Genomic DNA, 25,527 nt, shown 5'->3' with positions numbered 1-25,527 from the left:
ACCATTTTGAGTTGAGTTTTGTGCATGGTGAGAAATAGGGGTTGGGGCAGGGGATTAGCAAGGATGGTGGAATGTGACATCATTATCCAAAGTACATGTATGAAGACATGAATTGGTGTGAACATACTTTATACATAAACAAAGGTATGAAAAATTTTCTCTGGGTGTGTAAGAATTGTGATGCATTCTTCTGTCATGTATTTAAAAAATAAAACCAATAAAAAATAAAATAAAAAGGCTATTAGAATTTTGATTATATAAGTAAAAGTGTTCACCAAATATTCCATGATTGGTTAAAAGAAACTGTGATACATACCTACAAAAATATTGTGAAGTTTCTAAAAAACAATAAGGCAGATTTACATGTATTAGATTATAAGGTAATAAGACATTATATATGGTACAATCCCTCTTGTATGAATACAATTAGGAGATACATATATGTACTGGCATACACATGAATATATTTTTTTCTGCCAGGAATTGTTGAAGCAGCACTTTCTACATGGGCATTTCTCAAAACTGTACACATTCTGGTATTGTCCCTATAAAACATGATCTCTTTGCTACATTATAATAGAACATGGCACCTAATGATGGAAGCTGTGGAGTTGGAGGCCAAAGTGGCCTTATGATATCCCACAGCGATTATAGTATTTGCACTTAAATAGTTTCTGAACACTCAGAAATGTTCTCTTCTGAGTGCAATAGAGATGCTTCCCAGTAAGGTGAGCTGCCTTAGACATTCTTCAAATACTAAAGAAATCGAAGGAAGAATACAGATAGGTGATATAGTTGGTGTTGTATCTTAGGGAACTGATTTGATTATAACACCTTTGAATACTTGTAAGATTTGTTAAGCATCATTTTCTGAAAAAAGGTAAAAGTCCTCACAGCTCAGCCCTACTATTCATTTTTTAAATATCATATTCTCTTTTCAGCAAATTTAAGAATTTCCCATCAGTTATTTCTATTATTGAAAAGAAGATAAAAAGGATAATAATTTTATTGACTGCTTTCTGTGGGTTGGGTTTTACTTCCATTATTTTCATTTAATTCCCAAATGCCTCTATTATTATTATGGTTGTTGTTAGCATTACCATTTTATAGATGAGAAAACCTAGGCCTGAAATACTGCAAAACTTGGCACATGTTACAGATCTAGTAAGAGGCAGATGAAAATGTGTATATAAATCAGGCTGATTCCAAAGCTTTCTTTTCCATTTTCATTTTCCAGATTAGGTTTATAGGGCTCCCTACTTTGGGGTCCCAGAGCTTTCTTATCTTTTGTTAACCATGTGTTTGAGTGTGTGTGTGTGTGTGTGTGTGTGTGTGTGTGTGTGTGTGTGTCTCAGAGAGAATACAAATTCAAGTAAAATATCTCTAGGACTCCATTTTCCTCACCTCTGAAATGGATAGCACCTTTCATTACGAGGACCAAATGAGATAATGTAATGAAAGCACTTAGTATACCTAAAATAAAACATTATCATTATTGCTATACAAGTTTCCCTCCTTTGCATAATGGATGTGTTCTGGAGAAGGTGATTATGAAAATGTATAGGCTTAACTTCTATTATCAAATCACAGAGCAATTACATTATAAAATAACAGAAAAAGATTCCTAACAGATAGAGATGAACACTTGACGGAAGGCAGGGGTTTGGGTGGAGGCTGAGTCTGTGGGGGCTTTCCTGGGAGCAGTCTGTGGGTTGGCAGCATTTTTAGATCCTCTTATCTCCCTCTTCTCAGACTCCCTGTTCCGCAACTCTTGAATTCACTCCAGCAGTTTCCAATGATTCCCTTCTTTTCCTTTTGTCTGGTTTTGAGGTATAAAGGAATGTTTATGCAACAGCAGTACTTCACCTGAAAGCCCGCACTTCCTATATAATAGTCAGAAAATCTCTTTGATGTGGGATTCCCAATTAGGTAAATTAATCAGTGCTCTATTTACACTCCATGATTGGTTACCAGTTTCAGTTATATGTATTAGTAATAATACTGGCATTAGCTGCAACATATTCATTACATGGAAAGGTTTCTGGGCCAGGAAATATGTCTTCTAGTTTCTTGGAAACCTGACACTTACTAGTGAGGCCTATAAATAAAATGAAAACTTAAATAGTACTGACTTCACCTTCAACTCATAACTAAACTAAACCTGACTCTGGGACTGAAGAGCTATTTTCTCCTTCTGGTCTCATCAGCTACAAGTGTTACTAACTGAGGTCAAGCTATGTGCTCCCACCATGCACATCAGGCCAACCACCTGATGCATCTTGGGGTTTGCCTTTTCTTGTGATACCAGAACTTTTACTTAAATTAGTGCTATATTTTTTTTCTCTTAGGACATCCTTTTATTCGTGGAAAATATTCAGAATGAATGGAATTTTTAAAATAAACCATCTGTTGCCCAGACCTTGGGAAAAGCAGCAATGTTTGAAAATACCAGATTCTCCTAATCGGGGGCACAAAAGCCTTATTAAATGTACTCATTTTCTTATCTGTAGAGCTCAGGTTGGAAACCAGATCCAACCTCAGCATGCCAACAGGTATCATGTAAGAGAGATCAGCATAGTCTATACCCTTATAATCTAGTTTGGGCATATCAGCTCAGAAATACTCTTCATAAATTTGAGAAGGAGACCTTGTTCCAGATAACATTGCAAATGCTTGGAGCCTGGGAAGCAACCAGGCATCCTCTCATCTTCATTTATATTATATTTATAATTTGGCCATAAGCAGACTATAGGGTCTACTCAAAACTACCTTAATCTTACTGTTATGTTTATTCCTATTTTTGTCCTCTATTCCCCCACCTTATTATATTTTTCTCATTTCTAAAGATCAGAAAATTCATTAATTCATTTAATTATATAATAAATATCAAATAACCTAGGGAAAGATGGATAGATGATAGATGATTGATAACTAAAAACAGACAATAGATAAATAGCTATGTAAAACAAATTGAAGTCATGGCCTCACAAAATGGTTAAAAGAAGGAGATTCCAGATGGAGGATGCTTTAAACTAATTACTTGGAAACACTTGAGATTTCAAAGTATAGAGAGTAAGGAGAAGTCATTTCAAGCAGAATAAACAGCATGAACAGAAAGGTTATCATGCATTGGAAAAAGCAAAATCGTTTGGTTTGTGAAAGAGAGTAATGAGAATAAAAAACTGACAAGGGAAATGTGGTCTTGATAGATCACTAGATCATGTGAGTATCAACCAAAGAATAGTATTCTGTCAATAATTAGGTCCAAAGAAAGTATAATCCACAACTCCCTGACTTTCATAATTTCAGTAGAGAGTAGTATAATTCATCACAATCTCTAATTTTTTAGGCTGTACAGGGAAGATGCTACATTAGTGGTGGAGAATAAGTCCTCTTATATATCTAAGATCCCCACTCCAGCTGAGATTATCATGACTCATCTATTGAAATTAATGATGTCATGTGATTTAGACAAGAATTTCACCAACTCCTAAGCACATCAACATTGGTTCTTCATTCTCAAAAGTACATTCTAGAATTGCCTACAGGCTGATACTGAGTGTGGCTAATATGAAAGAGGTACCCTGAGCACATTCGAGATGGCTATAAAAGTTTGACAAAAGCTATCATTTGATTTTGACTAGAACCAACATGTTCATTAATGGTCAATTTGGTTCTCCCTATGATTCAGAGGTCATTTCAGTATATGTGGAACTATGATATTTTCTTACATATCCTTTAAGGTTTTCTGATAAATGTTTAGAATTCTGTGACTCTAGTCATCAAAGAAACACTCCTTTCCTAGCATTTCCTCTCCTGCTCCCTCTTTATTGTTCTCTATTGCACCTATCAACTTCTGGAATGCTTTTGGTTTCATGTGTGCATTTGTTTATTTTCTGCCCCTCCTCTCCAAATGGTAGCTCTTTTAAAACAAGGAAGATTTGTATGGGTTTATTTTGTACACTTTTTATCCCTAGTCCTAAGACAGATACTTGTTGAAAGACTGATTTTGAAAATGAAGGCAAAATATAGAGAAGGGGAGTTTGGGGGGAAAAGCTTTCTACATAAAACTCTCTCCAAAAGCTCATTATATAATTCAAAAATATCACTAATTACTTCATGAACTAATTTTCTATAGACTTCAAAGCACTTTTAAAAATGTATCTATTTTTTCTTACCATTACTGAAATAGCAATCCTATTCTTTCCGTATTCTATAGATAGGAATAATGGCAGAGGTGTGTTTTGGAGCTCAGCAGATGAGTCCAGGTCCCCTGATAACAAGGGCATCTTGTAGGCACTATTTCATATCAGTTTGTATCTCAATCAGTGAGCTTTTAGTGCTGAATTGTGTAGGGTACTACAATTTGAACAAATAAATAATGTCATTAACTTAATGCCCTTCCTGCTAGCATATGACCTTCTCACAGAAACAAATAAATAGGCAAATAATTAAGCAAACAAAACAAGAAATATAGAAACAGAAAGAAGAACAACATAGAAGAAAGGCGAATATCTCAAAGGGCTGAACATGTTTGTTCTTAATTTTATTTTTTAAACCCAGATTATTCTTTTTCCTTGTTATTATGTTGCATCTTACTTGCAGAAAGGAATGAGATTTAGTGCCCTGTCAAAATGATAAGTCAGCCACAGCTCATCGAACTTGGGAACATTATGGCTTCTGTCTCTTCAGATCCTCTTTTAACCTGAAAATATCATTTGGATTAAAAATTGAAACTATGAAAATACTAAAAGAAAACATTGGTGAATTATAAACTTGGCATCAGAAAAGACTTCTTCTGACAGAATATATATGTAGAAGTCATATAGAAAAGACAGGTAAATCTAATTATATAAAAAAAACTTCTATATGGCAAAAAAATTACAGGCAAAGTAATAAAAGAAGACAAAATAGGAAACATTTTTTGCAGCTGATGTAGATAAAGTAACTGTTGCTTTAATATATAAATAGCAGAAATCAATAACAAAAGACCCACAATCCCATAAAGAAAATGCAGAAGAGATGAATAGATAACTTACAGAAAACTAAAACACTAATAATACCTATCAAAAGATACTTAGCATCACTTATAATAAGAAAAATTCAACTTAAAACTGTACTGAGACACCATCTTTTACTGATAGAATTGACAAAAATCCAAAAGTCTAACAAAAGTACTATTTCACTTAGACTGAGAGTAAAATGGTACTTGCATATGTTACTAATGAGAATGTTAAATGATACAACCCTTGTTGAAATCCATTTCTCAAAATTTAAGAAACGTGTATCCCTTTAATCAATAGTTTTGCTTCTGTAAATTTATCCTGAAGATAAACCTGCAAATCTATGAATTGATTTATGGACAAGGTTTTTCACTAGAATATTGTATAAAGTGACAAGAAGTTATTTATTCATAGGGAGTAGTAGAACAAACTATGATATATTTACATAATTGGATAGTGTACAATGGAAAAAAAGATGAATGCACTAATATGGAAAGATTCCCAAGATATACAGGAGAATACAAGACTGAGATACACTGAAAAGGTATCGAACAATGAAAGATTGAGAACAATGTATAAAGTGGATAAACTTTCAAGTGAGAAGGTGAGGGGAAAATATAATATTTGTTTTTCTGCATAAAAAGACCACAGATATTTTCCTAAAACAATTAATTAACACAAGTGTATACCAATGGGGAGAGAGAAGTGAATGGGGAGAAAGAGAGAAAACTGTTTTATGTAGATTTGATTTTTTTTTTTTGAATCCTGGAAATCTATTGCCTATGTAACTAAACAAATATATTTGAAAACTAATTCAGGAACAATATCATATAAAAATGAAATGAAAGACAAAGCAATGATGAGATGGTTCCTGAACCCCATAAGCTTCCTTCAACTTTTAGCTACAGGTATAGTCACCCCTTTTGGACAAATGTGGTAAAACAGCTTGGCATCTTTAGAGCACAAAATGCTTCAGCGTTCTTCCATCTCTAGCTTTGTAGCTGTCTTATGATGTTATTAGTGGATCTACCAGTAAAATGCATTAAAATGTTGCAGCTGTGAACTAATTGGGATGAATCCTCTTGAAAAGAGAAGGGTGATTCCCTTATGTTTCCTTTCATTGTTGCAAGGAGAGGACCTAGTTGTCCATTCATTGCTAAGAAGAAAATGCATTTGAGGAGTTTAAATGTATGCAGTTATTAAAAATAATAATCATAATATCTTCCTTCATTAAAAGATATTTATCAAGATCCTAAAGTGCTCAGGTGATAGATTCCATATGCGTAAGATTATTAACATGAAGCAAAATAGGGAATTAGGTTGATGATGTATATTGAGTATTTAGGAGTTTCTAAAGGAGAAATCTATATAAATAGCACATCATAATAATATTCTAGTGGCATCCAAAGTTTTATAAAATAAGCCACACATTCATTCACTGGTCAGAAACTGTATGCAATAAATCCAATTGGACTATTGGTCCAATAAGTTGTTTCTGCAAAGGTTTATGTATGTTATAGTCAGAATGCTATCAGGAATGACCTAGAAGTCACACAAAAGAGCAGAAGCGAAAGCTCCTAAATCTCATTTCCCATTTCTTTTATCTCACTGCTTTTTTTTTACTAAACAGTGAACCAGTGAGTTAAAAACTCTGTGCAAGAATTTCTTCTTCTGGATTCATTATTTACTTTAGGCAATGGTTTTAAAACAAGAAAGTAAGTAGGTTGAGAGTGTTCATCCATCCATCCATCCATCCATCCATCCATCCATTCATTCATTTATATTAGCTAAATACTCAATATATTTTGCCACAATTAGAGATACAGAGATAAAAGACACAATCTCTATCCTCAAATATTTCTATTTCAGTCTAGTGGGGAGAAAGGGGGAAGTAAATATTCAACTAATTATAACACAGGGTGATAAGCTGCTGTAATTGAGTTAAGCATAAATAACTGTGGGAGAACAGAAGCATGGGACCCTGACTTTTAATAAGGAGACTCCATCACAAGTTTAAAGGAGATGATGTCATACCTAAAAGTTGAAAAATCAAGAAGTAAATCAAAGATTATAGAGGATGGAAAGGGATATCAGGTAGAGGTAATAGCAAAAAAACAAAACAAAACAAAAAACAAAAACAAAAAAAACCCCCAGTGATATTACAGAGGTCTATTTCAGGAAATGGCAGGTAGTTCCAGATGGAGCTCAGGTGCTATTTGAGAATGACAGTAGATGATTTTTTTTGGCCCACCCAGGTTGGTATGGAGGTGCCCCACCCCACTCTAGATAAGGTCATTAAGAAAGTCTAAGAGAAAGAGTAGCCAGGCAGAGCTCAGAGACAAGAATATTCCCAGGAGAAAACTGCATTTCTTGTACATATATGCCTATTTCAAGGAATGGTTAAGAAGCTGGGGGCACTGATTCCTGGTTGTCATAGAAGAGCAGAACTATTCCAAATACTATTCCCCTGACTATTATCTAATCTCTTTTGTTGTCTCTGGAACCATGGCTCTTTCCCATCAATGAATTCATTCAGTCCCTGTAATCAACTCTGATTAGTGTTGTTTAACATCAATCTTTTCTACTTTTTTTCAAAGAAAGATACCAATCAGCTGCTGCACACCCCTGCTTGTTAAAAGCAGCACCTCTCCTGCTGACTTACCGTTCTCTTAATCAAAAGGGCAGGAGGAAGCAGTTGGGATTCACTTTTCTTTTTTTTTTCTTTCAAAGTACACAAATGTCAACTTCCTCAAGGATGTTTGGCATAGCTGAGTTCAGTCATGGAACGTACAAAGTCAGCTTGATCAAAAGGTTGCAGGCTGCCCACTGCTAAAATGGAGGGAGAAAAGGAAACCACAGGCTTCCCTGAAGTGTGAATGAGTGTATAGGCCACTGCCACATGTGTATTTACACTGAAGACATGCTGAGCTGACAAGGGAGTTTAGGAAACGTGAACTCCCCCCACAGTACTTCTCTATCTTCACTTTTGAGCTCCAGGAGCAGGGATTTCTTGTATTTTTTCTACTGTACCCAGCCAACTGGTTACCACATAGATTTAGAGCAATCCTGAGTCATGGCCGTTTTTGTGTATTTAAAAAAATATTTCACTACCAGTCTCCCACTATTTAGCTGAAGAATACATTAATCCTTTTCCCCATATGCTTGAAAGTATTAGTACCTAGAACAGGTACAGAAACATACATTCATTCATTTTCTTACTGTTTTAAGATACCAGTATCCACTATGTGGCTATCAATATGAGAAACTTTTGTTAATAATCCCCTGAAAGACACTTCTAATAATCTGATGCATAAAATCAAATTTCATAAAAGTTATTTTAAATTGTGAGTCACGTTGATTTTAGAAATAGGAAACAATCCGTAAATAATACTTATGGACTCCTCTCAGCCTGAATATATAGTCCATCATGCACAAATGTCATCATATATGGTGATCAACAAACAAAATTATGGAAGATATTTGATATTTGTATCAGTGTACAGCTGGCATGGTTAAAATAATATTTTGCACAACTTTGTATTATACAAATGAAAACTGAAGTGATGAGAGGTAAATATTAGTATAAGGTCACAGTGAGTTCTGGCTAGATGCAGGACTCAACAATACAGAGTCTAAAGGCCACTATTATGGATAGACAAGGAGAGGGATGAGATACTTTAACAAGGACAGGGATACACATCTAGAAATGTTTCTTGTTTCACTTGAAATGCCTTTGAATTCCTGGAAAGAGAATAGGCAGATATGCATCCATAGGAAGACTTGTATATGGAATAAAGTAATACATAGTATCTCCTCCTTATGTAGTCTAAAAAATTTTATCTGAGCAATATTTCTTAAACTTCCTAATCATAATGACAAACTTCCTTAATCATAATGAGATTTCTTGTTTCAGATCCAAATGCCAAGGCCCTTCCATGGAAATCTCTGATATTTTCTAGGTCTGGGTAGACTCAGGAATGTGCATATTTCACAGGTGACCCTGACAATTCTTAGGATCAAGGATGTTCAGTAAACACTGTCCTAGAGAAACTTGGCCACATTGGTTTAAATAGTCTTCATTCCTAAGGAATCCTCCAGTTTCAATGTTTCTATTGTTCCTTTTAAGCAGGTGCAGACTCTCACAGCAAACCATGAACTCATATATTCCTTTAAAACATCTATAGGCAAATTTACTAAATTTTAAGGAACTTAGCATTAGTAAAAAGTCAGAAGGAACATTACGTAGCTCATTCCCACAGAAACATTAACCTGTAACTTCCAAGTATCCATTTCTATTTTTTAAAATATATGCTCAGTTGACATTCTTTAATTGCATGGAAAGTTTTATTTTTAATTTTATTTCATTGTCTTTCAGTCTGGTTAATCAGATTACTAATTTCTGCCCTGTTGAAGGTAATCTTCAAAAAAAATAATTTGCTTTTCTAAATCCCAAAAATATTAATATTAATAATAACAATAAGACAAACCAAACAAAAGTAATCAAGAAAAGATACCTCCGCATTTGAGCCTAGCCCTTCTCTATCTTACTGAAATATCTTGTACCCTTTTAAAAGGTAGAAATAAGTCTGTTCATATTATCAAATATTTATGATAAGTTAGTCACTTTTCTTACAAATTCAGTCTGAGGCAAAACTCTTCTGCTCTTCCATTTTCCTCTATTGAAAGACACTATGATGAACTCACTTCTGGGTGTCCTTCAATTAGACTTCTTTTAAATGAATACCAAACAATCTAACCAAGAAACAAAAAAAAATTCTTGTTATTTCTTTTACAATAATTCCATAATCTGGAAGAAAACTAAATTTTGTGGGAAAAAATTGCCCATGCCCTCATATAAGCATAAGAGAAGGACAATAACTACAAAGGATATCTGTCATTGGTGGTTGTACTGTAGTTATAGTAAGAATTGCACAATTAATTTCCACTATCAAATTAAACTGGTAAATGGGCCTAGATTAAATACACAAGTCTGCTCTGCTTGCTTTGCTCTGTTATACACAAAGTAATCTTAAATTCAGTTTATCATCACCAGTATGTTTTCATTTTGGGGCAAAAATAATCTTTTTTTTCATAAGGAATATTGTACAGTGAGACAATGAAAGTCAACGATGTATATAGTTATAGGAGAATGACTGCTGCTAAAATAAGCACCTAGTTTAGTAGACTATTTTTCTTAGAAGCTTGAAGCACAATAATTTTTCCAACTGGGAGAGAACGTGTCTCTTGAGTGGGGTAGAGTCTAAGTGACAGTGAATGGTGTAACCTGCAGCAGGAAATATACTCTGCAGGGCAGCATCCATGAGAGTTGGAAAGCATCAGCACAGTATAACAGACATTTGGAAAGAGGAAAGATATGTACCCTTTGAGGCACAATTGAAAGATTATAGATTATGGTTAAATGAGCCTACTTTTGAGAGTCCATCTCTGTTGGCCACAAGAACATTGGTATTCAACACTTGGTAGGTATCTTAAATTATATCAGAGACCAGGGCTATTTTCCCAGGTTAGATGGGAGCAACAACTAACAAGCTGTCCCCAGCTTCCATCAGGACCCAGATGGCAAAGTCCCAGCAACCACAGCAGCAGAAGCAGCAGCAAGAGTATGGTTTTATCCTGTAGTTCCTGCCCATGGAAGAGCTGTGCCCTGTCTGCTCCCACTGACAAGCAGATAAATACAGAGGTCTGTCAACAAGTACATATTTATGTATATCTACAGCTACCTCATGCAGACCTTCACAGAATGCAGAACAGCTTCCATTTTTTATAACACATGAACCCGCTAATGGGGTAAGACCCATTTCTCACAAGTGGGTGAAAAGAAGCATCAATATGCAGTCTTAACCCCCGTTTGTGGGCAGGAACCTATCATTCCATTGTAGGCCTATAGGTCTCTTACTCACACAGTCCTTCATTTATTTTCCAAATATTCTTCCCATAAATGGTGCTACTCTGCACTGTGCAAGCAGTTTTGATAGGCAAAACTGTCAATTTCTCACTCACTATCTCATGGGCAAAATTAAGTTTAGTATATACCTGTAGTTGAATGACTGGGGAGACAGGATATTTTCTTATTTAGGAGGCATTTTCCATGTTAGAGACTCATAACTTAGAATGAAAAAAATCATAGAAGTTTGTCCATGTTAAAAATCCTTGAAATCAGGGGAGTTCACAATTGTGTGCTATAGTCTACTGTGGACAAACATTTTGCAGAGCTCAGAAGATAAAGAGAAGAATAAGGCATGATCCTATCTAACAGGAGCTTTGAGTAGGCACAGAGTAAAAAGCACTCACTCAAATAACCATATAATAAAATGGGTTACTTGCCTTAAGAGGAACAAAGCAAAGTATATATGCAATTCATGGTCAACAGGAGGTTGAATATAGAGGTGGTATATTGGCCAAATTGTTTTCCTTTAAAAAATATCAGAACTGTCCAAAGAAGGGTCAACTGAATGCATGTAGATAATGATGGTTGAACTAAGCATAAAACAAAAGCAAGTCAATATAAGAACTATTTCTTATAATCAAGGTCCAGAATACCCTTGGGATGTCTGTCTGTAACTATTTCACAGGGATAAACAGAGCTTGGAATGGTCTTGAAATCTCAGCTGAAATATAGCCTTTCCTGAGTTTTCTTTTTGTTGCTGATCTGCTTGAATTAAAGAAAGATGGAAGAAAATGTAGGGGAAGATTCTATAGTTTTTTAAGATACTGACAGTAGCAATAAGAACCTTGAATGAATGCCCCTCCAGAATCCGTCTGTGCAGATCAGTACTCTGATATGTGAGCTCTCCCGTAGATTCTTACATAACATGAGCTCATGGGTGTCCCTTGTGTTTGTGCTTTAAGATGTCAAACATTGAGAGTTGTTCGGGAACATGTAATAAAGCCCTCACCGAGTGGAGGCTTGAGTAAGCCCGAAAGCCTTCTCCCAACCTCATCCTGCCCTATAGGAGTAATGGACTTCATTATAATCACATCAAAAAGCAAATGGGATCAGGAATGTAGGAGATATTTTCCAGTTAAAGTTACAGTTAGGTGGAATAGGGTTGGGAGGGAAAAGATATGGAAAGTGCTATTAATATTCATTGAAATATCTCCTTTTATCTCCTCAGTCATGACTGAATTTGAGTTTTTCTCACTTTACATCTGAATTATTGCAAGTGCTTCTCAGTCAGCATCTCTGACTCATCTCAACCCTCTTAATCTGCCCTGCAAACTGTAGTCAGGTTAACTCCTAAAACACCCCTTTCATCATTTTTCCTTAGCTCTAATATTTCAATTATTCAGTGAACCCTTGTTGCATTCTAACTGTATGAAAGCCATTGTTCTCATCACCCAAAAAGAATAAATTCTGAACTTCACCTGACTTTCCAAGTTCATATCCTAATATCCTACAAAGAGGATCTCATTTCTAATTTTACTACTTTGTCTACACACCAACTTCATTTCCACTGATTGAATTTTCTCCATCTTACCTACTTTTTTCCCCAAATATCTCCACTGGATGCCATCTTTGCTTTTCTCCCAATAATTTTTTTCTTTCATCCTTTAATACTCCAGCTTTTAGATCTATAGCTAAAGTTCTCTTTCTATTATCAAGCCTTCTATGTACCATTGCAGGCCACCATGACATGGATTCTTGGAGTGCCATTTTTTATTATTCCTCTGGTACAGAATAATAGACTAATAATTTCCATCTAATTAGTTTTAGGATGTAGTTATTCATCTCAGTACTAAGACTGTAAAAACTGTATGATCCTTGTAAGCAAGTATTGTGTCTATGATAATCAGTAACATTGTTAACTATCATGACAATTACAAAATTTAGTGCCATACTTTTTTCCTAAATAAATTTAAGTTGTATTTCTTTTTAAAATCTTGTCTCACTTTTTCCATGAGTCCACAAAACAAGCCCCCCCCCCCAAAAAAAAAAGGGAAAAAAAAAGAAGAGTGACAATAAAGGGAACACAATACATATCAACATGTAATTTTCAATGGTCTTTTACTGACTACAACAATGGTGCATTTTGCTGTTAGCTCCTCTTTTACATGTGATATTTGCCATTACACACTACCACCCTGATGTCAACTTTGTCCAGTTAACTGATATTAATTTAGCTTTAGATGCTTTTAGCACCAGCCTGTCATTCAAACAAATATAAGGCATCGGAGATCAAGTTTAGGAGACAAGATCTCTGATATTCATCAAGGAGCTAATTTAAGACCATTATGGGAGGCAAAACAAATGGTACAACAGATAGTCTGCCACAGTAGCTCAATGCTATTGCTTACAGCTAGGACTTGATTATCAGATTTTACTCACTCATTAGTAATATATTTTCTGAAAATATAATAAATGAAGAAAGAGGTATCGAGTAACATGGTATGAAGATCTGAATCAAGGCTAAGCATTTTATTAGAAATGCAAATGGATAATGAACCACCTGTAAGACTAAAATGGGAAGAAAATGGGTTCTAGAGTGGGGTTCATGGTTTCCTGAAGGAATAGATGAAGCAGAGGGTAGGCATACTATATTGATTGGGTATTGGTATTTAGGGTTCATATCAGGCAAGAAGGCAAAAATAATGAAAAGAGTTTGGACTGGAAGACTGAGAATGATAATTAAGAATAGTGAATGGAGTGGCCTAGATGGACAATGAGGTCAGCATTTAGCACACCACCCAGCTAGGACTAGGACTAAGACTTAAATTGAGAGTCTAGAAATGAAGAACATTCATTCATTCCCTCATTCATTTACATTTATCTATTGAGCTGGAAACAGAATGGTGAACTTATCAATGAACCTAAACTGGACCACGATTTAACAGAATTTTCAGCTTAGAAGTAAAATAGGCATGAAGGACTTAAGCATTTGGATGAAAGCAGACAAAGTGAGTAGCTAATAGGAATGAGGCCCAGCAATGCAATAATCTTGTAAGAAACACTTGAAACCTGTGCTGAGACAGAACTCAGCATGAAGCCCACCTCATCAAAAGCATGGATGTCTTATATTGAGAATAACATATACCTAAAGCTCAAGATCTCAAATGGGCCAGGCAAGCATACCTAGGTGAATAGGGTATGTGCCTGCGTGTTTGTTTGTGCAGGTGGGATTTTTTTTCTAACAGGTACAAACCATGATTCTCTAGCATAGGAATAGTGATGATGATGAAGAGGAGGAAGAGGAGGAGGATAATGGTGATTATGGTAAAGGCAGCTGATGTTGATGGAGTTCTTACTATATGCCCGGTATTGGTTTAAATTATTTACATTTACTAGATCATTCACTCTTCACAGTAACTTTACAATGAAAATAAATTTCTGATTAGCATCCTGATCCTTCTCCTGTTCTTCCTTTACAGACAAAGAAACAGAGACACTGAGAATTAATTTTCCCAAAGTTAAACAGCTTGTAAGTTTTGGAACCCAGGCAGTCTGCAGGTCTAATAAAATTGCTGTGTTAAACTCTGGAGAGCAACCGCAGAGTTATACTCCCTCATCTCAGAGGTATCTATATCCAAATACTATATATGGTTTACATTCCCATGGGTAGAAATGATATTCTTACCAGAGAAGTATCCCTTCTCAGAAACATGAAAATAGCATATTAATGTTATTTAGACATATAATGAAGGTTTTAGGGTAACAGATGAGATATTTGGCTTTTATAAATTTTAATTTTTAATTGTACTAATTAAACAATAAAAAGTATCATGATGAAGCACTAGAACAATAGACAGGCTAATATGGATATTAAAACTCTAGCCTCAGTTTACTAAGTGTGACTCTGTCTTCACTTGTCTACAGGATAGTGTAAGGATTAATAAAATGACTATAAAATAGTTACCTTATGAAGAATCATATATTTCATTATTATTATGATTTTCTGAACCATGATAATTCTGCTGGGACTTCTTATTAAAACAGTACATAAACGTGAATCCAAAACCCAGGAAAAAGAATCACCAAGTTAAAACATCAGAGGTGGGGCTGGGGCTATGGCTCAGCGGTAAAGCACGTGCCTGGCATATGTGAGGCACTGGGTTTGATTCTCAGCACCGCACATAAATAAATAAAAATAAAGATCTATCAACAGCTAAAAATAAAAAATATTTTTAAAAAATCAGAGGTATAATGCCTGAAGAAGGTTGAACTGAAGTATTCAATTTTGTAGTACCCACTTGAGACAAAGTTGTTTGTTCACATGGAGGGATGAACATGAGATTTTCATTTAAATCCAAGGAGAAACATGTTTAACTTTGACTCTTTCCATATTGGTCTCCTGGAGTCATGTCCAAAGCAGCATCTAGTAAACACTATTTGAAAATATGAAATTCTATAGAAATGTATTTTCCTAAGAGTATAAACATTCAACTTGGGTTCCTGTTTTCAATTTGAGTGTATCTCAAGATAAAATGCCCCTGTTAGATATCTAGGAAATCACTTTAATCGGGTGCTGCATTATCTGTATTTTACTGAGCACCAAGACTATAGTTTCTGTTATTTTCACAAGTAAGCATGTGTCAAGGCGAAGAGGGGAAGGAATGGGGTAAGTACCTACAAGCTGTAACCCTGCTGTACAGGTAAATACAAAAGGTACTTCTTTTTCTAGCTTCAGAATGCTGGAAGATCCTGACCTGAAATTGTTTTAAATCAGAAAAACAGGAACACCTGTACAGTGAATTTGGTTGGGGAGAGGGAGGATTTTTGGCTCCTTTTATCATTTGACCTTCAACGAATAATATAACTGCTTTTAGCCCTTAAGCCTGTAAAAGGTGACAGATACCTGTCATATTTTAGGACAGCTTATCACTTCAGCCCCTGGAGTGATAGAGTATTTATAGACACAAAGATAGAAACATAAAGCATATATGTATAGGCAGGAGTCCCCTGGAGGTGGCGATTAGGACCAGGCAGTAATTTTAGCTTGAAGTTCCTATGACTTAAATAGCCACTTGAGCTCTGCTCTTGCAGTTTACGATGTCAATAGAGCCCCTAAATGAAATTACAGCCTTCTGATACGCAGCAGGATATCCTTTCTTTGCCATGCAATGTACACGGCCAGGAGAAATTGCTCTGTATATGGGGTTTCACTAAAGCAGAATTTATCATAAGGCTGCTCTGCTAAAATATCATTATGCTGTTATTCACTGGATAACACATCTAATGACTCGGGGTGCACTTGATAGCCATGTTTCAGTGAACACAGACGCACGCCCTGATGTGAACTGGGCACTCCAGTGCTTCAAAGTGCTATCGATTTCAATTCTACCATAATTTACACCTGGCTTGTTTTGCCAATAGCTTGAACCCATGCTAACACTGGAACATACACATACAAGCATTAGAGAAATCAGAAATGAACTGTATAGCAAAAAATTCATGCAGCAAAACTTTCCAAGATTCTGCCTTTATAATAATCTCCCTTGATGCTAATTAAATATTCTGCACTACTTTCTCTGTTACACTTGGGCATTTCCTCTGTTAGCATCACCCGATGGTCAGTGGTGATAGTAATAAAAGTCTCTTATAATTGAACAAACTCATCTGGGGCCAGTCATTTTGGCTCCCCCCACCACCCACCACAGTGACTGGCACATAATAAATAGTTGTGCATAATGATCTTCTCTGAAGTCCCTTCATTCTGTTCCATAAATGTGGTGTATTCTAAGGATCTGCTCCCTTTTACCTTCTTTCAATATATTTTCCTTGAGAAATGTTTACTTCCTAATTCTAACTACTACCATGCTTCAGAAGCCAAACTTATATATCTCTTTACTGTCATATCTTTAGTATACCTGACTAAATCTAACTACTATCGGTCATCAGTTGGATGCTCCCTTAGGTAATTAGATTTAGTCAGGAACACCAAAATTAAACACATTAAAAAGCAAATTTATTGTTTTCTTCCAACCTGCAAGACCTAGTTCTCTCACAGCTTTTCTAGCTAACGTGTATCAAAGCAGAAGTCTGTGAGCAGTTCAAAATTCCTTCTTCTCTTGACGCCCAGTCCAAAGGTTATTAAATTGAATCCATTCTGCCTCTTATCTCTTGAAGATGTCTCCTCCTCTCTTTCTATTCCCATAGTTATTGTCCTAGTTCAGGGCTTCATTGTTTCCTGTCTGCACAATTTAAGTGGCCTCCTAACTCATTTTCCTGCCTCTATTCTCCCATTCTTATTATCTATCCTCCACTCTGCTGCCAGGGTGATCTTCTGTAAAACAGTGTGATCATTAACCTTCTCTACTTAAAACCTTTCAATGGCTCCCCAAATGCTACAAGATGAAGTTAAAACATCTTTGCATGGCAATCAAGGCCCAACATGATTGTTCCCTGCCTACATATACAGCCTCATTTCTTCCCACTCTCCTACTAAACATCACAGATACTGTTCCTTAACTCTGCCATGCTATTTCCTATTTAAGTGTCTTTGCCCCTGCTGGCCCTGTTACTGAATTCTTCTCCTTCCTCTGACCATTAGGGAAAATTCTTCAAGGCCCAGCATGGATTTATTGTCTCTTCTGTAAAGTTTCCCCTGACTCTTCATTCTAAGGTACAAGCATCTGAATGCTCACTCTTGTGTCCCTCTAAGGCTCCTTGAACAACCTTCGGTTATGTTATTTAGCCTATGGCATTCTCCCAACCAGTTTATCTATCTGTCCTTGCTGTAGTGAGGAACTTAAGACCCTGTCTTATTTAATCTTTGTGTTGTCAGGACAAAATCAGCTTCTTCACTATAGTACATAAGGGTCCATGTACTATACTGCCTCCATTACCTCATTTCCTACCGTTCGTTCTCCTGTTTGCCTATTCTGATCCTGCTACACAGACTTGCCAGATGCATTGTTTTTTTGTGTGTTGCATACCATTTATTTTTATTTATGTAAGGTGTAAAATTTATTTTAAAATTTAAATTAAATTTAACAAATACACTAAAAGATAAAAAGTGTACATATTAATGGGGTACCATGTGATGTTTTGATAAATGTATAAAGTGTATTATGTTTCAATCAGATTAAACATATCTATCTCCTCAAACATTTATCATTTCCTTATGAGGAAAAGAGTCAAAAATCCCTTCTTCTAACTTTTTAAAACACATAGTACATTATCATCATTTATAATCACATTCTGTACAGTAGCGTATCAGACCAATCTTTCCCCCTCCTTCCTGCCCCTCTACTCTTTCTGGTCTCTGGTAATCATCATTCTATACTCAACTTCTATGAGATCAGACACAATCTTGTCCAAGGCCTTTTCTCTGCATGGGTCTACAGACAAAATGTTTTTGCCTAGACATCCACAAAACTTGCTTCTTAAATCTCATTAAAGAAGCCTTTTCGAAAAGTCCTTTCAATGAAGCTCTCTCTTTCCACATATTTAAATTTGCAAACTTATGTCTCTTGCTCTGGCTCTCATTCTCTCTTTCCTCCTTTAATTTTTTTTTCCCGAGTATTCATCACTATCTAACATGCCTGGTCTCTCCTAGAAAAAGTACTATAAGAACAGAGATTTTTCACTTGTTGTTTACTATAGAATCCCCAGCCCAGGGAATAGTACCTGGTACATAATTTGAATTTCTCAATAAATATTTGTTACTAAGTAAATCAATGATTAGCTTCTAAGATAATAACTGACACAGAGTAAGGGTTCAAAAATGTTTCATAAATGAATGAGTAACTGAATGTTAAATCCATGTTTAAAGAATGTAATGAAGAAACAGTCTTTGTACTATGATCCTAATAACAAACTGGAAAGTCAGTCAAATGGTACTATTATCCTTCTTAGACAAATGAAGTATGCTCCTTAATTTAGGAGTATAAATAATGTCTACATGGGTAGTTTAAAGTTTGCACTTCCCCACCCCCAATTCACTATTGAAAGATACAGGCAATTCTTTGCATTCTGATCATGATGTAGCTCTAAATTTTATTATATTATATTGGTTCCTCTTGACTGGGAAGGCAATTAGCAGAAGGTGCAAGGTGCTAATACTTTTTATTACAATTTATGTCTTTCCATATTTGGTACTTTTCATAAGAGATCCTTTTCTTTCATTTTCAAAAGTGGATTAGGCACTCATACAATTTTGCCCCTCAGAGTGATTTGTACATGACTACCCAAGAGGACGTCATACTACAAATCCTGCCAGAATGAACTGGAAGGTGAGTGTAGCTTTTATAGCTTGAGGATGAACAGGTTGTTTGGTGCCAAGTTTGTGCTAATGAAAATGTCCTTTATATGTTAACACCCAGAGGAGAACAAATTCAACAACAAACATTCCACTTTTTGGCATGTCTCAGAGAGTTAACTTTCCATTGTTGAAGGGTTAATTATCCATTATGTGAACCACGTCTTTGTCCCTGTGGCTGCTTACATCTAGGAATTCAGTTTACTAGAGAGTGAGTAGGAAAAATAAAAAGAGACAAAAACAAACACTTCATTTATATATATATATATATATATATATATATATATATATATATATATATATATATATATATATATATATTAGAAGCTCCAGAAAAGAGACAGAATCAGAAGTAGTTTGGAAATCGGCAAGTTGATTGACCACTGATACAGATGAGATTAAAGCCCAGTTTACACAATATTTTGGTTTCTTTTCATTATTGTTTATTAGGTCAGTTTTGTAGTCTATGAAGTTATTTTCTGGATGTGATTTCTATCCACAGGGTATCATTTAGAGTGCTGGAATGGGGAGATTTAGCAAATGGAACTTTAGGGGCTGGCTCAACTTAATGTCCCTCTCCTCTGAAGATGTATTAGTTTGCTGCAGCTTAATGATTGAAGCAACACCAAGCGATTCCACCAGTTTCTCTACTCATTGATCAGAAACAATTGAACTTGGCTATTTTCAGCTATTATTTACCTCAACCAGGGCATTTAATTAGTTAAGACAGAGCAAATGATTTGGCTGCCTGTCTTCTTGCCCCTGTTTTTTGTTGGGCTGTCTGACTGCCCCTTCCCTGCCCTGTCTACTTCATGGGACAGTCACAGCCAGTCTTCATGCATTTCTGCATTTGACATCAGCCCAAGCTCCTCAAATGTTGAGTTTGAGGAAAGGGAAGAACCACTAACTGACTGTAAGCAAACAACTGAGCTGGAGAGGCCTCCGTTGATATGATACATTTAGGTCAGAATGATATTTTCAGACTGCACGAACTAACCACAGTAGGTGTTGGGTCACCTTCATAAATCTTGGAAAATGAATGAAACTACTGCAAATTTGAGATTCTAGTGTCCCATCAGAAATTACCCATTCTTTGTGGTGATTAGAGAAAGCACCTTAGCAAAAGGCTAGAGATGATGTTCAGCTAGCTGGAAGATCTAACATAGAGGGTTAAAGGCTCAGATACAAAAAAATGTATTGATTTATTTTATGAACATGTTTCTTCCATTATGAAAAGCAAGATATGTTAATTGTCAATGCACTAACATGTAGATATTCATTCCTTCATTCATCATCTATTCATTGATCCTCCACTAAGATTGAGGCAATTTGTTGGAAGAGAAAGAAATAAACAAACATAAAATATAATACCGCCCTCTAATCACTTTTAGTTTCATATATACAAAAAAATTTCAATTCAAGGCAGTGTATGATAAGAAACATACACTGATTTTTAAAATGCTGTCAAGGTCAAATCATTCTTAGTTTGGATAATCCTTGAAAGCTTCAGAGAAAAAAGTGTGACTTCTAGAATATGATTTGACTAGATATTTTGAAAAGGTATCTGATGCTCATATGTAAATGCAAAAGTATCAAAGTATTTAATACACAACTAAGTAGCTGGGAAACTAGAATAAACTGGGTTATTTGCATATGTATTAATTCTTGCCAAAAGTAAATTCATTAAATATATTCTCAATTTTAAGATAATTATTAGAAATTTGATTGCCTTCTATTTAATTTTAAACTACTTTATACATATAGCAATTCCTATTTTGAAGTTGTGCATAATAGAATTTAGTTTTATAAACTGACATGTATATTTAATGAAGGACAAAAACCAAAGTTATCAGTTAACAAAATCTTTCCTTTTGAAGATACTGTTCATAAATGTTTGTACAAACTTTCTGTGTTCTTAGTGGATAAAATATCCACTTTGCTTATAGTCAGTTAATAAAATATTTTAGTGAATGAAAAGGCAAGTAATTCCAGCTAGTATTTGGTCATATTTTTAATATTTGAATATAGTCACATGACTTTCAAATATATACATCTATTATGCATATTTGAACAAAAATACATACCAAACAAGGAGTCAACTCCTTTTAAAGTTTTTAAAATGAGCCTTCCTTGAGAATCACAAAAATACCAAAATACATCTCTGTATAAATGATAAAAACCAATTTCTTAATGAGATAATCACAATTCTGTTTAGTAATTTCATTTGTGTATAATTGTGACTGCCTAATTAAATGAATATAACACATAGCAAGTATTTACATCTAAAATTTGTGTACAAAACATATGTATTTTAAATTATGCATATATAGAATTCCCAGATAAGTACTGGAAAACTGAATTTTTTAAAAGATACTATGAAGGCTTGTAACACAGGTATTGAAAAAAAATCAGGTAATACTAATACTAATACAGTCAATTAAGTTAAAAAAAAACACTGTTTTGTCCTTCTATCAAATTCCAACTTCTCATATTTCTTAACTTAGCCACAGAGTTCTTCTCTGGCCATGAAAAAGTCCAGATCTTAGCAACTATAAGAAAAATCTCTGGCAGATTAGATTTTTTTAAATGTCATCGCTCTTAGATATTTGTATTTGTCTAGAGTCAATTATAAAATTTTATGTACAATTGTAGTTTCAGAATAAAGTGTTTTCAAAGTGTTAAGAGATCCAGATTCCCTTCCACATAGTCCAAATCGACTGTGAGTTCTTACCTGACCATAGAAGACATTTCTCCGGGAGTTTGTGTAGTCTGTTAACCAACAGAAGCAGAGCCTCCTATGTAGCTCTTGGTGGTAATGGTACAAGAGCTAGGTACATTTTTTATACCATGTTTTAATTTTTTTTAACCATTTATCCCTTCAAATTCTTCCTTAAAGAAAACTGATGGATAGGCCTGTAAGCCCAGTAACTCAGAAGGCTGTGGCAGGAGGATCTCAAGTTTGAGGCCTCCCTCAGCAAGTTAGTGAGTCCCTAAGGAACTTAGAGAGACCCTGTCTCAAAATAAAAAATAAAAAGGACTGAGGATATGGCTTGGTGGGTAAGCATCCATGGGTTCAATGTCTGGTAGCAAAGAGAGGGGGGGTGGTGAACTCATGGGAAATACCCAAGAAACAATATTATATATATGAACAGTATAGTAATAACTAACATAGGCTAACTAAAATGGGCAAATTTTACTATTATATAAAGTTAATATTCTTTAAGCATGTTGGCCCTAATAAAATTCTGAGATTGCTTCCTATCAGAATGATGGATGAGGAATTTGATGAGTCTCAGAAACTATAAGAACTGTGATAGGAAGGTTTATCTTTTTCCTAGGGATCCCTGACAAATCTTGATGTGGCTGTATCAGTGGTTAGTCTCTGCAGGGAACTTTAGATATGTAAGTATGCATGAAGTATATGGTTAAGAATCTGAACTGTCAAGAGGAGGAAACAAGATTCCAAAGCTAAGTATCAATGTTATATGTTGGGTCACTGTGCCAGCTTGGACAAGAGTACACAGAACAGGACCATTCAATACACATTTGGTTAGATGTAAAATCAACTACTGCTAAAGCATTTTTAACTCTAGGAGGAATCTACTGGCAATGTGTTAATAGCAAAGACAACTAAAACAATAAAATAACATCTCTTTCCAAATATTTAAGAACATCGAGTAACTGCCCCTTAGGCTGGGTTGTGGTTCTGGGAAGTTTTAGCCTATGAGAACCATATTGGGGACATCAAAGATTCCTTCTCTATCCAAAGAGAAATTCACTTCAGATGCTGCCACACAGTCAAATGCTTTTATGGCTACCATGTTTTTTTGGTTTTCGTTTTTTTTTTTTTTTCCCCACTCAGTATTTCAGAACATGCCAGATTCTTAAAATTAGAGAGAAGATGAGAAAGTACAGTGAGATCAAATACCTGTAGAAGAGCAACTAAGTAGGGATCAGATGGCAAAAGATGAAAATATATTCCACCTGAAATTTCACTTCCAAGAAGAGTATGAGTTAATATGAAGGACACGAAAGGTTCTCATTGGCTCGGAAAGCTAGGCTGGTGGCTGATACGATAGTCTCACTATCAGACAGGATGCAACCTCCCCACTCCCACACCATTCCTTTGACAACTTCCCAGAGTCTACTCAATCAGAGTCTTTTATATTGAGGACAATACTATATTTGGGTTTAATACCAGGAGGACAGTCATCTAGTTTTCCTATGTCAGGATGATGAATTTCCCTGGAACCAAATAAGGATTGCCATTGCATTCTTCTGCTCCATACCATGAATACAGAAGAATAAAGAAAGGGGTATGACAAATAAGAGCGGGGAGAGGTTTCCTAACATTTAAAAGCAGCAGTTCTTAGCAAAGTGATCTTTAGAAGAACAGTATTAGCAATATTCTTCTGCTAAACATCCACTCTAGAATTTCTTTCCTCCTTATCTGGGTATGTAAGTACTGTGAGTACAACATAAATGCTCAGAACAAAGTTGCATGAAAAGTTGGTAGAGGGAAACTTCAAAAGAACAATTAATTCCATTTTCATTTCTCCCACCTACCGCCCTGAATACTACTTTCCTGCCCCCACTCAATCACCTATCTTCCTCCTCCATAAGCATGCTTGCTAGGTATGTCAAGGCTAAAAGCCATCTGTGGAGGCACAAAACTTATGTCTACAGGCTCTTCCTGAGCACAGCCATTGTCCATCGAGTGCTCTCAGCTGTGCACACTGAAAATCTTCATCACTCTGATTGTTTGGTAGTTTTTTAAAAAATGTATTTTTGTTGTTGTTTTTTAAAACACCCTTTATTCCCTGCCTGCCTCAGAGACACCAAGAATAGAATCCTTGACACATCAAATTCTGGAACCTCACCACTCACCAGGACTGTGGTTCCTGATCCAAGGAGTGACGATTGAGAATCAGCACAGTCTCTTGAGAGCGTCCAGGCCTGGCTGTTAGCTCCCTGCTCTGATTAGTGTGTCGAGTTCACAGTGTTCCAGAGTGCTGAAGCACAGAAATTAGGGAGGGGAGGTGGAAGGAAAATCACTGGAGCCTCTTACGATCTAACTTCCACTAACTGAGAGGAAATGTCTTATAAATAAACAACAGCAAGAGAAACAAAAAAAACCCACCCCGTCCTGCCAGAGGAATGTACATTATTGTCTCCTGACGGAAAACTTTACACCACACCAGAATGTGGCCATGTCTCCTGAAACTACCTCCCTTAAAACAGAAAGAAAAAAGAGGATCAAGAAAGAAAGGAGAAGAAAGAAAAAGGAGGAAAGAAAAGCTTTTCTCATCCTCTTATCCTCTTGAATTCTGTTGGGAAGTTCATGTGAGTTCCCAGTAGACAAACTAAGCAGTTTCAGCAGTGTTACTGTTCCAGGGTTTCTGGCGGAGGCTGCTTATTAGCAAAATTTCATTTCTGCCCAGATCATTGCTGTACCATCCGGACATTTTCAGAAGGGAAGTTCAGGGAAGGGGGGAAGGGTGCAATTGTGAAGGAGAGGAAGAAGAGAGGACAAAGGAAAACTCCTGATGAACCGGAATGCCCTAGCCACGGCCATGATAAAGCAAGCCCCCGCCCGCCACCCGTCCACTGCGTGTTGAGGACTTGGTGATGCGGTGTGTTTAATCTACTTACTCTTTCTGCTCGGGAGGCTGAGGTTCCTACATTTCCAGCTCATGCTGGACTGTACCGTAAGCAACAAGTGAAATGAGTTCAGTGATCTCATTCTAGTCCTTCGACTCCTGTCCACATCACTAAGCGACTGCACAGCTTGGCACAGGCCAGGATGAGTCAGCAGTCTCTGGTCATGAGAGGCCAGGCCTGGAATAGCAGGGGGGTTTAGGTCAGGAGCAAAATGAAGCAGAAAGGCAGTCTGGATGGCAGGGCTCAACTCTGCAGTCCACAGGGATCCTGCAGGTCAAAATGCAAGTGCTTCATCAGCTCTAGGGGGAAGATTGTAGGACTAGAAAAAGGGGTAGCAAGGAGAAAACATGCTTGCAAAACAGAGTACCACAAGTCAGAAAAAGAGGATACTGCTGGAGCCTTGGAGGAGAAAAGATGTTCCTTAGATTTCTGGACTAGCTTTTCTCCCATGTGCTCTCAAACTTGAGGTAAGAAATGGTGGTGATCAATATACTCTTCTGGCATCTTGGTATTGCTTTCTCAATTTGGCAAGTAGCAAAGCAAATAAAAAGCAAAGCACTGCAGTTAGATAGCAAGAGAAGTCGCATTCTTCATAAATAATATTAGTAAGAGCCTAATATCTCAAGTGGTGGGTCAGCAGCATCCTT

The 25,527-nt window shown here is 36.0% G+C and overlaps 1 protein-coding gene across 12 annotated transcripts in view; it reads right to left on the bottom strand.

Moving 5' to 3' along the window:
* Positions 1–25,527, bottom strand: part of Zbtb20 (zinc finger and BTB domain containing 20) — an 815,137-nt gene that overhangs the window by 270,760 nt on the left and 518,850 nt on the right. For 3 of the 12 annotated variants that reach the window (XM_076869023.2, XM_076869019.2, XM_076869026.2), the window contains exon 1: positions 24,872–24,975. The exons of 8 other annotated variants lie outside the window; for them this stretch is intronic. The gene's annotated coding sequence lies outside the window, so the exon portion shown is untranslated. Of the gene's footprint in view, positions 1–24,106; positions 24,232–24,871; positions 24,976–25,527 lie in introns of those variants that run through there. One more of the 12 variants, XM_076869020.2, reaches the window with a different exon arrangement.

This window comes from Callospermophilus lateralis, chromosome 10 (assembly GCF_048772815.1).
Source record: "Callospermophilus lateralis isolate mCalLat2 chromosome 10, mCalLat2.hap1, whole genome shotgun sequence".
Lineage (NCBI taxonomy): Eukaryota > Metazoa > Chordata > Mammalia > Rodentia > Sciuridae > Callospermophilus > Callospermophilus lateralis.
This window is presented reverse-complemented; position numbering and strand designations above follow the sequence as displayed.